The sequence below is a fragment of the Chelonoidis abingdonii genome, chromosome 13 (assembly GCF_003597395.2).
Source record: "Chelonoidis abingdonii isolate Lonesome George chromosome 13, CheloAbing_2.0, whole genome shotgun sequence".
NCBI lineage: Eukaryota > Metazoa > Chordata > Testudines > Testudinidae > Chelonoidis > Chelonoidis abingdonii.
The window spans coordinates 115645-129800 of record NC_133781.1 but is presented as its reverse complement, the minus strand read 5'-3'; the positions used below and the strand labels follow the sequence as shown (position 1 = coordinate 129800).

The window sequence follows — 14156 nt, the reverse complement described above, 5'->3', positions numbered from 1 at the left end:
GGCAAACTAGACAGGAGTGGGTTTTCTCTAGAGATGGATAGAGCAGACCACTAGATCATAACTCATTGAATCAGATTAGATATTCACACCAGGAATTAGAATTCTTCAGGATATCTCAGGATATCTTCTTCTGCTTTAATATCAGTGTTCATAAAGAAGGAAACGCCAATCCCTTGGAACATTGTGGAAGGACCTTGAATGGGATCAGATATTGACCTTAAGGATTGCTGTTCTTGAGGCGTTTGCGTGTACTCTTTGTGTGAATATGTTAGTGAAAGTAGTATCAGATAATACAGCCTATAGCCATCTGAGACTGGAGCAATGCCTGCAGATCCTTCCAAGACCAACTAAGGCTGCTTCCTTCCAAATCCAGAAGGTCTACAGGCTTTACAAACCGACCAAGGTCTACAGCCATTCCTGAGGCCTGAAACAGGGGCTATCTTTTATTTTTTGGCCACTTGATGCGTTCTCCAGAGAAGCCAATGGTTTAATGGGAACTGAATTCTCTCTCCTACTTGAAGAGGTCTTTCCAGGTCAGGGCTAGTCCTTGTTCTCTGCTGAGTGTCCCAAGGGAACCAAGTAGCTCAGATGGGTTGGTTGGTGTATGTACTGTGGTTTCTCATTCAGGACCCTGAGAAATGTCCCTGTAACAGGGTCATTTGCCTCCTGAGCACCTCTTCATGGCCTATGGTCACACTATAGGCAGCCTGCCTCAATTTCCCCTCTTCAGGGCCACTTACATAGATTCCACGCACTTTTTTTTTGTCCATTTGTAACCCTTTTGCCTAATAGGGAGATATCTCTTTTAAGGGATCTATATGGGGGAGGGGAGTAAGAATGAGTTGTGTCTAGGTCATTGTTACTTGGTAGATGCACAGTTAGCACTCCACACTCAGATGTTTCTGGAATTGGGTGTACTAGTTTTGGGCCTGCTCAATCCTTGTTGCTGGACTCAGGTTCCATAAGGGCAAGTAGTGAGGGCAGCTGCTTTGCAAAAGGCCACAGGCCCTGTGTGGGTTGAGAGAAGCTGGGCCCAGGAGCAGTAAGCAGGCTGGATTCCCAAACTCTGAAGCATTTCGCAGCAGGTTAGTGATATTGTTAACTGCCCAACATGGAAGTCCCAGCGGTGTTAATTATAGAAAGGGAAAATTAATTTCTTTTATTTTAATTGTATGCTTTGAATGTTGTTTGACTTTAGCCAAATTGTTTTAGTTAAATTGTCTCAACTAGTATGATTTACCAACTTTTCTTTTATTTAAAAGTAATAATGAGGAAAGTCATTTATTTTGCTATTCTCAGTTTTGTATTTTCCTGTAACAGGCATTTTTTTAAAAAAATCTATATACTTAACTGAATGGTTGGTTAATTGGTTGGTTAATTGGCTTGATTAGCTATCAAGGAGGAAGAGTCTACATGGATTCCAACTGAAGATTTCTACAAATGAGCAGAGGGAAGATGTTGCTTTTGACTTTATAGATTTGGTGATCAAAGACTCTAACTAAGATTAAGGTGAAGTCAGCCAAACTTTTAGGAACTCTGAGTTTCTTCTCACTGTGTTTCTGTGGACACTGACCTCTTCAGATCGAATTTATTTTCTTTATGTTTATGTATAGCTGAGGATAATGTATGTGACTTATAAGTTAGCCAAATTATTAATTATATTTTTTATCATAAGATTTTAGGAAATTGGTACTTAGGAATTAAGTTAATTCCTTTTGTTCTTTTGGACTTGATTGTGGGGAGGCTGACTCTGCATCATCCTTGATGAAAATCCTCAGTGACTGAATTTTGGGTTGCCAGGTGCTTTTTTATAGGAGTTGGGGTTTTGTAGGCACTGGAGAAGGGCAGTGAAGTAATCTCCAGTCCACTCAAAGGTTATACATTCATGACCTTTTCTTTGTCTATGAATGAACCCAGACACCAATCTCAAAATAAAACTCAAAGTTCTCAATTAAAGTCCAGCAAACAAACATTTCTTTTCCTACTCTCAAGCCTTTCTGCCTTGAGAGCTCTGTGCTTACTCAAGGTTTCTGCTACCAACCCTTCCTAGCTAGGGCCTCAGTTCCCAAACCCTGGACTCTACTTATTCCTAGTAGCCTCTGCTCTTCCTAAGTATCTACCCCTCTGCAATTTCCAGCTACTCTTTACATCCCCCGCACAATGCCTGAGCAGGTTAAAAAGGGTCAATTAACCTCTGGCAAATTACACCTGGAGGAGAGTCAGGGCTTATAATGTCTAATGGATGATGAAGCCTAGCTGGGCAGAGGCAGGTTGAGTTTATATAAAAGCAGGAGATAGGATGCAAAAGGAGAGTCTACAGGAAAGATCTCTGTAGTCACTCCCTAGAAAGGCATAAGAAGCTGTTTTAGGAGTAGAGTAAATCCTGGGATCCTGCCTTGGACTACATGCTCTGGCAAGAAGCTGAGAGGGGTGAAGTAGCCACAGGCATGGAGAAAGCACTAGTGGTAACCCAGAGAATAGAGAAGGGAAGCAGGAAGGGTCCTAGGGAAACACCAACATAGTGAGAGCTTGAGCAGACTATGGTTGCATAGTGTCCCTAGCCTGGAACCTGGAGTAGTGGGTGGGCCTGGGTCTCTCTACTTGCCTCTCGGAAAGTGACACAAACTGTGCAGTGGATTGGAAGACTGCTAGAGACAGTTTGTCTATAGGGACTTTGTTACCCCAGAAGGAAAGGACTATGATGATATGGCCAGAGGACTTAATCATGAAGAGTGAGCAACAGAGTCCAGAGAGAGAGAGAGACCCCTGTGTAAGCAATTAAAAGAAGGGTCATCAGACTGGATGAGAGCTACTCTCTAGATGAGGAACAAGGAGGTGCCCCAGTGGTGACTAGTAAACCCCATGACAAGGGGATTGCATGATCCTTCTCAGGGCTAACTCCTTCTGTAATAAATGTGGGCTTAATGTCAGGCTTTTGTCTCGGCTCACAGGAGTCAGAAAAGGGACAGTTTTGGGGTACTACTTGGACTGATTGCAGAAATTCCCTATGGATGAAGGGGTCTGTCTCATTCCCTGTGCCCAGAGCCAGCCATTCTCTGTCATCAGTGAGCCCTTTGTAATCTTCATAGGGAAATGTGGTGTAAAAGGAGATCTCATTTGCTTCCTAGTGGCCAGAGTGAGGTTAATAGCAGGAACCGTCATGCTTTCTCAGGATAATTGGGGCACAGATTGTGCCCCAACATTCAGTTTCTGCTCAGTGTACAGGGATCATCCCAACATCTCAGGAGTACAGGTATCTATAGCTACTAAACCAAACAGACCATGTGGAGTTTCCCCGAGGAGGTACTTATGGGGAGTACAGTGCACTGATTATCCCAGTGGGCTCTGGAGTGGATTCAGGAGGAAATAACTCAACAGAATGGGCTGGACTCATCCTTGGTGCAAGTCCGTTTACTTCTGTAGAGTTACATAAGGAATAGATTTGGTCTCTGTGATGGCACACAACCCTACATTGACATCGCACACACTACTATAATAATCTTTGTACAAAATATGCCTCGTATGTTACCATTTGAAAACTAATAACTTGCTGGTCAATAATATCATGGTAACATTCATATAATGTAGTTATATGCAAAGTTATGAATTTAAGATGAAATCATGACTTTAAGTGTGTTTATCAGACAAGTCTGGGAAGTGAGTAAAGCTGTTTCTCAAAGGAGAAGTTGACACCTGCCACGGTGTCACTAATGATGGACCATCACCAGGCAAGTGCTATTCTTTGGCAAGGAAGGGGCAAGAACAAATAGAGCTGCATCTTAGCAAACATAAGCAAACTCTCCCACAACTAGGTCCAACCCTTGCTCTCAACTGGAAGAAACTTTATCCAGGGTCACTCTCAGAAGATGCATTTCAAAGGTGACGAACTATAAAAATGAGGGGTAAAAACACAATTATCTCTCCCTCTCCATCTTTTTCTTGAACACTAAGAAGAGAAAAGCTCCAGCTCTTTCCTCTGGAAGGATCCTGACCTGAAGATTGGTCAGTAAGCTGTTGGAAACACGTAGGTGAGAATTTGACCTTGACAAACCTATTGTAAGGTTTTGTACTAGAGCATTTGTCTTTATTTTCTTGTAACCTTTTCTGACTTAGTACCTTAATACTTGTACTCACTTAAATCTATCCCTTTGTAGCTGAATTTGTTTGTTCTCTAAACAAAATTAATGCCTGTGTTGAACTGTGTGGGTAACTCATTTAAAGTGGCAAGTTGTTGTATATTGTTCCCTTACATGGACAACAGACCTTTGTTATCTGAACTGTCCAGGAAAGGGCTGACAGTGCGTACAGAATACACACTTTGGGGGGATGGGCAGTGGGAATCCAGGACTGGGTACGTATTGGGTGACCCTTCATATGGTAACAAGGCTGGTGGAAGCCAGTGTGAGTGGCTGTGCTGCAGGCTGCAGCTCTACGCAGAAAGCAAAGTGTGACTTGCATGTCATGATCTTTTGTGAACAGCCCAGGTTTGAGCGACAGCAGCAAGGCATTGTAAGGCACCACAGTTTGAGGCGAGTGTGTCACAGCTCTCACTCAACTGGATTGGATCCCAAAATAGCATAGCCCCAAGGGCTCTGGAGAAAAATTTAAGTGACTCTGCCATGTCCCAGGGAATCAAAGTGACATAATGTGCTGACAAATGTAAAAATATAAACCTGATTAATATTGCTCCAATGTAAAATGATATCACTGATTTGTCACGACTCCAGATTTTGACCTATATTTTAGGGCACTGGTTCTTACCAGATCTCTGATCTTCACAGGCTGATGCAACCATTTACTGCAAACTAGGCGGCCGCTAGTGGTTGGAGCGCCTAAAAGCCCCCTCAGGCGAGAAGTAGAGTGAGCTGGGGAGCGCGCGGAGAGGGTTGCCCGAGTAAAGGGGGGCACACAGGGAACCGTCCCACCAGCTCACCTCTGCTCTGCCTCTCAGCTGAGCACACAGCCCAGCTCTAAATCTCTCCAGTCGCGCGCAAGCCGACAGGAGGAGATTGAGCAGGCCAACATGCTCAGTGGAGGAGATGGAGCCGAGGTGAGCTGGGCAGGCTACCAGCGGTTAGCTTCCGTGAGCGGGAGGTCTCCCAGGCAGGGTTAGCTGCCGGGGGGCGGAGGGAGGAGGAGTCTCCCCAGCAGGGTTAGCTGCCGGGCGGGAAGGGGGGGAGGTCTCCCCAGCAGGGTTAGCTGCCAGGGGGGATGGGGGAGAGGGGTAGCTGTCACGGGGGGGGTAGCTCTCGCCGGGGGGGCTTCCTGGGTGGGGGCTGAGTTAGCTGCCATGCGGGGGGGTTAGCTGGGGGGATGCAAGGTGGAAGTTTCGCCTAGGGCGCGAAACTTCCTTGCACCAGCACTGTATCTGCACTAAAACCACTGTGCCCTTCACTCTACCCCATCCATCCCAGTCTTCAGTGTTGCAGTGTGTTCCAGCTGTTCCCTAGAGGGTGCCCTTTTGTTTGTATATAAGGGAAACCATTCTCCAAGTCATGTTCAAGGACTTTCCATCGTGGTGTAAATAATTGCAAATAACAGACAACTTTAGAAATTTCAAAAGGAATTTCATACAGCCCACTCAAAACTTGGTGGCTAAGCCAGGGATCTTATTAGCACATTGGCTTAAACTTTCATAAGTGATTGGAGATTTTGGTTAGCCAAGCTGAGACCCTTTAAAGGGTCTTGATTCACAGGAAGTGTTCAGGACCTGTCCTTTAAAATCAGGCTTATTTCAAGGTGTCTTATTTTTGGGGGGTGCCCAACTTGAGACACCACAAATCACTAATCACTTTCAAAAAAATTATGCTAAGCCTCATTTTCACTGTGTTCATATTAGTTAGGATGCAGCTTCTTCCCAAAGTAATGTCTGTTGGGTCAGAGTGGAACCCCTAACCCTGTAGTGAAAGACCCTGTGTGAGTTGCAATCACTCGGACTTGGCTTATTCATCAGCAGACAGGATAGCATGATCATGTGTGTCATGCGTTCTAAGTTCAATTCCTGCTTCTCTTGCAGACTCCTTGGATGAGCTCAGGACCTTTCCTTCTCTGAGTGCTTCACTCTCTGTGTTATCCTGTTACAAGCACTAGTGAGTGAGGAAATCTTTCCTTTTCCAGACATTTACTAGCGGAGCATTGCACAGAGCAATCACTCCCCCACCCTTTCTTCTCCCTTTGAAGTCAAGGGTGGTCAGGCTACTTCTCATCTTTCATGAACTAAAATTGTTCCCCAGCATCCCACCCCCCTTTTTCCCCCCTCCTCTTACCCTCAGCTGCCACAGGGTGGAATTTCACGGTTCCTCCACTCTTAGACCAGGACTTAAGCAGCTGGTACATGGGGTAGTGTTCTTATCATCCTGCGGGTGCAACTGGGTTTTCAGGCACCTGCATTTCCTCCCGCCATGGACCTGTGGCCAATGAAATTGACCAGCAGACACCTTTAAAAATTCTTTATTTAGTTTTCAAATCAACAAAAGCCTACACATGTATAATCAAAACTCATGCTTCAGGATGTCTGCAGGGGGCCAGCAAGTATTCTTTCCCCAATGCACAACTGGTCAGATGGATTCTGGGGGGACTTTTTTCACCACCTCTGAAATGTGTGATATTGGCCACAGCTGGAGATGGTAACCCAGGTGGGGTGATCTGAGGTGGTACAGACTGGTATTTTCCCTTGGAAAGTTTAAATTTTGATGAAAGATGCTGGCTTGACAGCCCTGGAGGATGAACATTTTCTCACTATCCACATATCAGACATAACAGGGGCTTTGGTAGCTCCACTGGATGGCCCTGCCAGTGACTCCCAAATCCTTTATGGATATCACTTCCAGCATTGAGAGAGGAACTTCTCTATTCCAGGGCATTCTGTCCTGCACCGTGTGTTGTTGAGATTCTACAGAATGGACCAGTAAAGTTGGCCAGCCAGTATGGCTAATTGCCCGTCAATTTTATTTCTATGAGAATACCTCCCTGAGCTCCCATCAGAACTGAATCTCCTTAGCTCATTTCACATCAGGGCCATGGAACTGCTCTCATATGGGAATAACTTAGGGCCAGATTTTTAAAGGTCTTTAGGTATCAAGTGTGATTTTCAAAAGCATCTATTTAAATCAGTGGGAAAATTGTTGAAAACCCCAGTCAGTGCCTAAATAGCTATTTAAAAAAAATCTGGACTTTAGTGCTTAGTTATTCCATGTTAACTGACTGGAGCCATCTTGGTTTACTCCCTACAAGCTGTATCTCCTTTTTTTCTTTTCTTAGAGAGACAATGTGCATGAGTCAATATCTTTTATTGGATCAGATTCTCTTGCCAAAAGACTAGCTTTTGAGCTTACAGAGAGATCTTCTTCTTGTCAGACCCTGATACATGCTTACTGCACTGGGAAATTTGGGAAATGCACCATATATGAATGAAAAATGACAGCTGAAGAAATACTGGAAGTCCTGAAAAGTCCTCATGGAATCAATCAGCGTTAATAGATGCTGCAGGATCTAGTGTTTTGATAGAAAAGAACTGTATCTTGAAAGCCAAGAAGGAATCCAATTCCAAGATAGAGATCTCACAGCTGAGGAAAGGTACAAACTAGTCCATCTATTCCAGGAATTTGACTGTATTTTCTCTAAAGACAATCTCAGTCGTGGACTTGCTGTGCTCCACATTGTAGATATAACCTAGCTTTCCATTGAATCTTAGGTTTGGAAGAGACATCAGGAGATCAATCCCCTGCTCAAAGCAGGACCAACGCCAACTAAATCATCCAGTCAGGGCTTTGTCAAGCCAGGCCTTAAAAAACTCTAAGGATGGAGATTCCACCACCTCCTTAGGTAACCCATTCCAGTGCTTCACCACCCTTCTAGTGAAATAATGTTTCCTAATACCGAACCTAGACCTCCTGCACTGCAACTTGAGACAATTGTTTCTTGTTCTGTCATCTACCACCACTGAGAACAGCTGAGCTCCATCCTCTTTGGAACCCCACTTCAGGTAGTTGAAGGCTGCTGTCAAATCCCCCCTCACTCTTCTCTTCTGCAGACTAAATAACCCCAGTTCCCTCAGCCTCTCTGCATAAGTCATGTTGGCCCACCCCTAATCATTTCATTGTCTTCTGCTGACTGTCTCCATTTGCCCACATCCTTCTGTAGTGGAGGACCAACATGGATGCAATACTCAGGTGTGGCTCACCAGTTCCAATAAGGGAATAATCACTTCCTTCCATCTGCTGGAAATGCTTCTACTAATACAGCCAATATCTGTTGGCTTCTTGTCAATGAGGGCACACTGCTGATCATATACAGTTTTTCATCACTGTAATCCACAGGTCTTTTCTGCAGACATTCTGCTTAGCCAGTGTGTCCAACCTGTAGCAGTGCAGGATTCTTCTCTAAGTGTAAGACTCTGCACTTGTCCTTGTTGAACGTCATCAGATTTTTGGCCCAATCCTTCAATTTGTCTAGTCACTCTGGACCTATCCCAACCTCCAGCATATCTACTTCTCCCCCATCTTAGTGTAATCTGTGAATTTGGAGGGTGTAATTAATCCATCATCCAGATCATTAATTAAATGTTGAACAAACTAGCCCAGGACCAACCCTGGGGCACTCCACTTCATACTGGCTGCCAACTAGACATCAAGCCATTGATCACTACCTGTTGAATCTGACGATCTCTAGGCAGCTTTCTATCCACTGTAGTCCGTTCATCCAATCCACAGTTTAACTTTTGGCAAGAATACTGTGGTGACTGTATCAAAAGCTTTGCTAAAATCATATATATCAATCCCCACTTTCCCCATAATCACAGAGCCATTATCTCATCATAAGGAACAAGGTTGGTCAGGCATGATTGCCTTACTGAATTCATGTTGACTGTTCTAGATCACTTCCTCTCTCCAAGTGCTTCAGAATGGATTCCTTGAGGATCTACTCTGATTTGACAGGGACTAAAGAGGCTGACCAGTCTGTAGTTCCCTGGTTCTCTTCTTCTTTTTTTTAAAGATGTGCACTTATTTGCTTTTTCCAATCGTCTGGGACCTCCCCCGATCACCAGAGTTTTCAAAGATAATGGCCAATGGCTCTGCATCACATCAGCCAACTCCCTCAGCACTTTGGATACATTAGATCTGGACCATGGACTTGCTTGTCCAGCTTTTCTATAGTCCTTCACCTGTTCTTCACCACTGGGCTTCTCACCTCCTCATACCATGTTGTCCAGTGCAGCAGTTGCGGAGCTGACCTTGTCTGTGAAGATCGAGACAAAAAGCTGAGTACTTCAGCTTTTCCACATCACCTTCACTATGTTGCCTCCCCCATTCAGTAGGGTCTCACACTTTCCCTGATCATCGTTGTTGCTAACATACCTGTAGAAAACCTTTTGTTATTTCACACTTGTTTGCTGCACTCCAACTGTGCATTGGCTTCTGATACATCTAGTCTAACCCCTGCCAAGATGCAGGACTTGTTCAGTATCAGCCATCCAGACTGTGGCTGTCCAGCCTCCTTTTGGAAAATTCCAGTGAAGGACATTCCCAACTTCTCTAGGTGGTCTGTTCCATTGTCTAACATTTTACAGTTAGGAAGTTATCTGAGATTTCTAAATATGCTGTGTGCAGTTTGAACCCATTCCTCTGGTCTGCCCTTCGTGGCAAGAGGAACAATTTTCTCCTTTCTTTATGGAGCTTCAAGTATTTGAGAGCACTATATGTCCCCCTTAATCTCTCTTTTCCAGATAAACATACCCAGTTCCTTCTGCCTTGTCATTATGGTTTGCATTCCATCCCTTTGTATCATTTCACTCACTTGATGCTTTCCAGTTTCTCTACATCCTTCTATCCATTGGTGACCAAAATTGGACATCATCTCTAGTGAGGCTAACCAGAGCATACTATCACCTCCCGAGACTTTCATGTTATGCCTGGTTAATGCAACTAAAATTGCATTTTCTTTTTTGCAACAGCCATCACTCTACCTGCTCATGTTGATGTTATGATCCACCACAACTCTCAGATCCTTCCCAGCAGTGCTGCTGCCAAGCCAGTTATTCCCCATTCTTTATTTGTGCATTTGTTTTTCCTTCCTTAAGTGAAACTATGTTGTAAGGGTGATATAATCTACTTCAGGGGTAGGCAACCTATGGCACGGATGCCGAAGGCGGCACACGAGCTGATTTTCAGTGGCACTCACGCTGCCCAGGTCCTGGCCACCAGTCCAGAGAGCTCTGCATTTTAATTTAATTTTAAATGAAGTTTCTTAAACATTTTAAAAACCTTATTTACTTTACATACAACAATAATTTAGTTAAATATTATAGACTTATAGAAAGAGACCTTCTAAAAATGTTAAAATGTAGTAATGGCATGTGAAACCTTAAATTAGAGTGAATAAATGAAAACTCGGCACCTCACTTCCTCAAGGTTCCTGACCCCTGATCTACTTACACTATCCCTTTAATAATATTCAATATATGCTGCCATCTAGTGGGCATTTCTGAAAATAGCTGCCCTTATAATAGTCCATCACCTTGGATAGGCATCTCCCAAATATGAAAGCTGGTGTTTGTTCACAATGTCAAATAGTTTACACGTAGGATCCTTAGACTTAAAAAATGTTGCAATTATAAAAGTCATGCAGTACAATTCCCATTGGGCATTGTTAGCTACAAAGCTTTGGAGACGCAAAATGAAGCAAGGGGGAGAAAGTTTGCAGTGGGGCCATATTAAAAAGTGTGATGACTGAATACAAATGAGGCAGCATTTACACTTAGTAAATCAAAGGGAAAGCTCATTTTCCAAAGTTAGATCAAATGCACCTGCTCATCACTTCAGGTAACTGTAGGTGTCTTCGATGAGAAAACCCAGTTTCTTCAAAAGGAGGAGAGACAAGAACCTCACCTGATGAACCTACTTTCTGGCGGCCAAGCCCTCAGAAATAAGAGCTCATCACTTCAAGCTTGGGATGTGCTGTAATTACAGGTGAGCATCATCTTCCTGAGTGCATTTCTATACCACCACCAAACAGGGGCATGAATGTGGTTTGTGAATATTAGATGGGCAAGGTGGTGAAGTAATACCTTACATTGCCCAAACTCCGGTTTGTGGAGGAGAGAAGCTTTTGAGCTACACAGAGCTCTTCTTCAGGTGAATATTAGCAGTTTTAGCCTCACCTTCCCAACAGGGAACCTGTTGTACAATTACTAAACGAGGATCCTTGGGGGAATTATATGCAATGTCTCCTACATAATCACAAAAGGCTATCTGCCAAACAAGGGAGTGTTGCTGTAAATGGTAAAATTCATCCCGGGTGATTGGAAGACACACCTTAAAAAGATGGTAGCAAATGCTGATGGAGTCTTACTAGCCAGATTGACACATGCAAGATTGTTTCTAGACTCTAAGTTCAGAGACAGTGTCTTGTCACCCTCCAGTGTCTGTCTTGTTCTTGTGTTATCAACCCACAATCATTATGGAGTGTGGAGGGTCACTATCCAGTTAGGGTTGCACATCAGCCTGGTTTTGTCTCTTCTGAAGATCCACCCTCCAAAGAGATGTATTTTATTACTGCTACATAGTGAGCATCAGGAAACAGAAAAGACATTGCCAGTCCCTCACCACGTCACCATCACCACCACAGGGATGAAGGGAGAATTTACTCCTCTTCATAAATTTATGGCATAAACTGATCTCTTGTGAGGAGGACGGGAATTATTCCTTCTCCTATAGGGCACTGAAATGATGAATTTACCAGGAAACATTGTTAGATTAATTTTCATTAACTATAAAAGAAAATCAATGCCGAAGGAAAATAAGCTGCACTGGAAATCTCAGTTCAACATTTTAGTAGAAGTTTTTATTGATTTTGACTCCTAAGTCATGGCATGATTCTGGCAATTGCCAGAAGTTAAATATTTTTAAGCATCATTGTTAAACTTCTGTATGTCACTAGATGGGATATGACAGTAGATAAAGAAAGAGTCTGATCTGCATATCAGTACTTTGCTACCAGAGAAATGGACTGTTATATTAGTCATTCTTCTGATATGGCAGAGGGTGCTCTACATGGATACAAAAGATCTGTTGTCAAAGTGAGACTCCTTGCACTTTGACTGAAGTCTGTTTAGCCTTAAAATTTCAGCTGGTAGCCAGGAGAAGGTGGGGAGTTTCTGAATATTTATGGAATTAATTCATGACCCTTGATTACCTTTCAGCTCTGTTCTTCCAATTCAATTGCACAATTTTCTTTATTATTCCTAGACTTAACCCATGCAGACATAATCTGGAGAAACCAAATGGCTGTCACAGAATTTATCCTCCTGGGATTCGGGGATCTCTCTGTCCTGCAAATTATCATCTTCCTCATGTTTCTAGTGATCTACACAGCAACCGTGGCCGGGAACATGCTCATCACTGCTCTAGTTGTGGCTGATAAGCACCTTCACACCTCCATGTACTACTTCCTAGGGAACTTGTCATGCTTGGAGACCTGCTACACCTCCACCCTCCTGCCCAGGATGCTGGTCTGTCTGCTGATGGGGACCAAAATCATCTCATTCAGTGGCTGCCTCTCACAACTGTATTTCTTTTGTGCTCTGGTAGGTACAGAATGCTGTCTCCTAGCAGTGATGTCTTATGATCGGTATTTAGCAATATGTAAACCCCTACATTATTCAGCTCTTTTATGAATACCAGGATTTGCCTCCAGTTGGCTGCTGGATCATGGTTAAATGGTAGCTTGGCTACTACCATCTTTTATTCATATCACAGTTAATTTTCTGTGGCCCGAATGAAATTGACCACTTCTATTGTGATCCCGTCCTAATGATGGAATTCTCCTGCAGTGACACACACCTAAGCCTATTGGTGGATCTCATATTAGCCTCCATATTCACCCTGCCTCCATTCCTACTAACCATGACATCCTATGTATGTTTCAGCGCCATCATCCTAAGAATCCCTTCCACCACTGGGAGACAAAAGGACTTTTCCACCTGTTCCTCTCACCTCACTGTGGTGACAATTTTCTATGGCACCATAATGCTTTTCTACATGCTTCCGAAACATGATACACTCAGAGATCTGAAGAAAGTGCCCTCTCTTTGCTTCACAGTCCTAACTCCACTGGTAAACCCCCTCATCTACAGCTTGAGAAACAGAGAGGTCAAGGAAACCTTGAGCAAAGCAGTTAGTAAATATGGCTTTCACAGAAACATGCAGAGACTATGAGATTATAAGTTAGCCTGATGATTTGAAAGTTGCCTGGGTGATTGAAGCAATGAGCCTGTGATGCACTGTACCTCACAGTAGCCCCCTGTAACCCCCATATTCATCTTTTTTTATGTGGTTGTGATTAAAAGCATGCCTTGTAAGGTATCATATAAAACATCATGATACGCTGAAACACATTGTTCTATCAAAATATGTATATCATCCTTGTATACGTCTATCAGATTTTGTTATATGGTTGTTACTGAACATGTTGGGGGTCTGGGAGTCACCCATGGTTAATTCTCCAGTGACAACAAAGGAGGTGACCCACACCCAGGTGAGTGTTAAACAACCATCACCAGCCATTGACTGGCAGGGGAATTGTAAACAAGACATTTACAATTCTGTAAGACAAGTGCGCAAGCACCACACAATGAGAATTGCTGAACTCTGACTCAGCAAGACCCACCAGGACATTTCCTGGCCAATATTTTTCAGGGACATGAATTGAGAGTATAAAATAATAGACAGTGGCATCATGAGACCACCTCTCTCCTCCCCCACCTATTCTGGAGGCAACAAGAAAGCTGGAAGAGAAAGTCTTTGAACTGGGAAGGTTGATCTCAGACTGAGAAGGAAATTCAGCCTGTGTATTAAGAACTGTAACCTGGCTGCAGCATCTAGTGGGGTGAGAAAAGCTGTTTGAATCAAATCTTACGGAGTGTGATAAAGTTTAGGATTTAGAATAAGTTTTTAGAGTTTTTTTCCTTAGGCATAAAGGTCAGAGATAGTTACCTAACACTTATAATCACTTAAAATCTATCTTTCTGTAGTTAATAAACTTATTTAAATGTTTAATCTTAACCAGTGAGTTTGTCTAAAATGCTTGTAGAATCTGCTCAGATTACAAGGGCAGATGCATGTCCACTACCCTTTGATGAAGTGGTGAACTAATTCATG

General features: G+C 43.4%; 1 pseudogene; it reads left to right on the top strand.

Moving 5' to 3' along the window:
- LOC116826913 (olfactory receptor 6N1-like) overlaps window positions 1–13489 on the top strand; it is an 83635-nt pseudogene extending 70146 nt beyond the window's left edge.
- Window positions 13490–14156: the final 667 nt, after the last annotated feature.